Below are 4303 nucleotides of genomic sequence, written 5' to 3' on the forward strand. Positions count from 1 at the left end.
ACAGTTTGGTGCAAGGACTTGTAGAAACAATGCTTATTTACAAATTCGTATTTTGTAGACCTTTCCTTAATTGAACACCTGTGACCTTTACAGTCGCTCTCCAGACCCTTTCCAGAGGTGTAGTAGAATATGCGAAGCAAAAGGACATTTTATTTCTACAGGAAGAAAAAGGATTAACATACATAGTAATAACTGTGTCCATCAAGAGTAATTTGTAATCAGAAAATGAAGACAAATGCCCCAGAAGCCTGCATTTTATCGACACTGCCACTTTCCCAAAACAAGAACCTCAGAAACAAGTCACTGGATCTGCTTTCAGTGAATCAGGAGCTCCCACATTTGTATTCCTCAATCTTTGAGAAAATTACCAGATGAAACTGACCCACCCCTTTTTGTGTAAAATAGTAACTAACTGAACTCACATCTCCACGCCCTTATCCACCTGTTCAATGACAAACAGTAGTCAGTTCCCTTGAAGGAGACTTACACATTTTGGTATTTCTACCAAAAGAATTGAAATTTTCAAGCAGAAAAAAAGTTTAATTACAAGTAAGTGAGTGGCAGCCCAAGTGAAGCCCTTTTACTATGATTTCCAATTTTCTGTTCAATCCACACTGCAGAGATACAAGGAAAGCCACCAGTTTGTTTCCTAAATTTTATTTAAGAATTCATACAAAATACTCCAGATAACTGAGTTTCAATCCTCATCTTCCTCCTCTTCTTCATCTTGTTAATCTGGAAGTAACGTAATTCGTAACTTTCTTTGCTGTTGGCAACTACGCGTAACCAATCACGGAGATGATTCTTCTTCAAATATTTTTTGGTGAGATATTTCAAATACCTTTTGGAAAAAGGCACCTCGGAAGTTACAGTGATCTTGCTTTTGCTTCTTTCGATTGTTACAACACCTCCTCCGAGATTCCCAGCTTTTCCATTCACTTTGATTCTTTCCTGAAGAAACTGCTCAAAATTGGCCGCATCCATGATTCCATCTTCTACAGGATGGGTACAGTCAAGAGTAAACTTCAGGACCTGCTTCTTTTTTTTTGCCCCCCTTCACCATAAGCTTTTTCACTGGCGCCATCGCCGCAGCGGAGGCGGAAAAGCTCTACTATTCTTTTGTTCTTTTAGTCATTTGCCAGGGGTCGAAAAGATGAGATTGAAATAAAATGCTTTTATTCCACTGATTTTTAACAGAAAATTTGCATTCTCTACTTCCAGCCTGTCTGAAACCAGTTTCTAATTGTCTCTCAGGAGAAACAGTACTGTTCTTTCACCCAGTACTTTTTGTTTGTTGTTGTTGTTGCAAAGTTCATATCATGGGTCTGTCACAGAAGCAAAATTATAAATTGCAAGTCATTAAGGTATGGTGAATGCCCATCTGTGTAAGAACATGTCAAAGAAATGTTTACCCAGTTGGAATATCACTGGCCAATCTACTATCTACTACTGTATATAGTATGTGTATTAATATCCTAGTGCTGCTATAGCAAAATACTACAAGTATATGACTTAAAGCAACAGAAATTTATTTTCTCACGGTTCTGGTGGCTAGAAGTCTGGAATTGATGTGTCAGCAGTGCCAGGCTCCCTCTGGAGACTCTTGGGAAGAATCCTTCATTGCCTCTCCCTAACTTCTGATGATCATTGGCAAATACTTGGCGTGCCTTGACTCGAAGTTTCATCCCTCCAACCTCTGTCTCCACCATCATATGGCCCTTTACCCTGCGTGTCTACCTCTCTGTGTCTCTTTCTCCTTATAAGGACACTAGTCATTGGACTTAGGGCCCACCTCAATCCAATATGACCTTACCTTAAGTTGGTTAAATCACAGAGACCCCGTTTCCAAATAAGGTCACATTCACAGGTGCCTGGGTTCAGGACTTCAATATATCTTTTGGGGGGACACAATTCAGCTCACAACAGTACTAGATATTATTAGTAGCATGGAGCTGGAAGATCTGGTAGATTTTTAGACCAATGGCAGCCAACATATAGTATATTGATATTTATATCAAACTGACTAAAATTACCTAAAAATTTCCAAAAATGAATAAATCTTCAACTTTGAAACTACTCACCTGCTTATTCCATTTTCTATTCAAAATAAATATACAAAGTATGATGTGTGTGTGTGTGTGCACGTGCTATATGTATCTACATGGATTTATGTGTAGGACTTTTCAAAATCCTCATTTCTAATTTACAACTGAATTCTGAAGCTTAGACTAGACAGAAATCAGGGCTTCACGTTGAGGTGGTAAAGTTACACATACATCAATTCTGATAACTAAATTATTCAACCAATTACTTTTTTTTCTTTTTTAAATTGAGATACTATTGACATATAACACTGTGTAATTTTAAGGTGTACAATGTGTTGATTTGATGCATTTATATATTGCAATATGATTACCACCATAGTGTTACCTAATACCTTTAATGTGTCAGTTAATTATCACTTCTTTCTTTGTGATGAGAACAATTAAGATCTAGTCTCTTGGTAAATTTGAAGTTCATAATACAGTATTGGTGACTATAATTACTATGCTCTACATTAGAACTTCAGGATTTATTTATCTACTAGTTTTAAGTTTATATCCTTAAATAACATCTCCCCAATCCCCCAACCTTCAGCCCCTGGTAATCACTATTCTACTCTCTGTTTTTACAAGTTTATCTTTGTTAGAATCCACAAATAAGTAATATCATACAGCATTTAATCTTCCTCTGTCTGACTTAGCTCATTTAGCATAATAAATCAGGGTCCATCCATGTTGTTGTAAATGGCAGAATTTCATTTTTTTCATGGCTGAATTATATATATATATATTATAATATTAATTATAATATAAATATATATATACATACATATATATTTTACATCTTATTTATTCATCCATTGATGGACACTTCAGTTTTTTCATATCTTGGTTATTCTGAGTAAAGTTGCAATAATGACAGAAGTGCTGATACCTCTTTGATACCTTATTTTGCTGGGAAAAGAATACTCTCTTCGACAAATGGTGTCTGGAAAACTGGATAACCACATGGAGAAAAATGAAATTGTACCTCTATCTTATACTCCTCATAAAAATTAACTCAAAATGGATTAAACACTTCAACATATGACCTGATACTATAAAATGTCTGGAAAAAAACATGTAGGGAAAGCTCCTTAACACTGATCTTGGCAATGATTTTTTGGATTTGACACCAAAAACACAAGCAACAAAAGCAGAAATCAACAAGTGGGACTATATCAAACTAAAAAGCTTCTTCACAGCTAAAGAAACAATCAACAAAATGAAAAGGCTACCTACAGAATGGGAGAAAAATTTTGCAAACCATATACAGAGTAAAGGGTTAATGTCCAAAATATATAAGGAGGGCTTCCCTGGCGGCGCAGTGGTTGAGAATCTGCCTGCTAATGCAGGGGACACGGGTTCGAGCCCTGGTCTGGGAAGATCCCACATGCCGCAGAGCGGCTGGGCCCGTGAGCCACAACTACTGAGCCTGCGCATCTGGAGCCTGTGCTCCGCAACAAGAGAGGCCGCGATAGTGAGAGACCCGCGCACTGCGATGAAGGGTGCCCCCCCACCCCGCTTGCCACAACTAGAGAAAGCCCCAGCACAGAAATGAAGACCCAACACAGCCAAAAAAAAAAAAAAATATATATATATATATATATAAGGAACTCATAGAACTCAATACAAAATAATCCAACTAAAAAATGGGTAGAAGAACTAAGTAGACATTTTCCTAAGAAGACACTCAAGTGGCCAACAGGTACATGAAAAGATGCTCAACATTCAATCTGGAACAATTCTTGAGTGTACAAATCCTTCACCTCCTTGATCAAACTTATTACCAAGTATTTTATTCTTTTTAATGCAATTGTAAATGAGATCGTTTTCTTAATTTCTCTTTCTGATAGGTATTATTAGTGTATAGAAACACAACTGACCTTTGTATATAGATTTTGTATCTTGCAACTTTACTGAAACTGTTTATTAGTTATAACAGTCTTTTGGTGAAGTCTATTATAAATATTATATCATATCATCTGCAAGCAGAGACAATTTAAATTATTATTTTCTGATTTGAATGCTTTTTATTTCTTTTTCTTGACTAATTGCTCTGACTAGGACTGCCAGTACTGTGTTAAATAATAGTGAGAACAGGCATTCTTGTCATGTTCCTGATCTTAGAGCAATAGCTTTCAGCTTTTCATCACTGATTATGATGTTAGCTGTGGGCTTGTTATATAGGGCCTTTATTATGTTGAGATAAATTTCTTCTA

General features: G+C 36.4%; 1 pseudogene across 1 annotated transcript; it reads right to left on the reverse strand.

Moving 5' to 3' along the window:
- Positions 1 to 697: 697 nt before the first annotated feature.
- LOC307189043 (large ribosomal subunit protein eL22-like) lies at positions 698 to 1099 on the reverse strand (annotated as a pseudogene). Its single transcript has one exon. The product of its transcript is annotated as a large ribosomal subunit protein eL22-like (transcript).
- Positions 1100 to 4303: the final 3204 nt, after the last annotated feature.

This window comes from Stenella coeruleoalba, assembly GCF_951394435.1.
Source record: "Stenella coeruleoalba genome assembly, chromosome: 7".
Taxonomy (NCBI): Eukaryota; Metazoa; Chordata; class Mammalia; order Artiodactyla; family Delphinidae; genus Stenella; species Stenella coeruleoalba.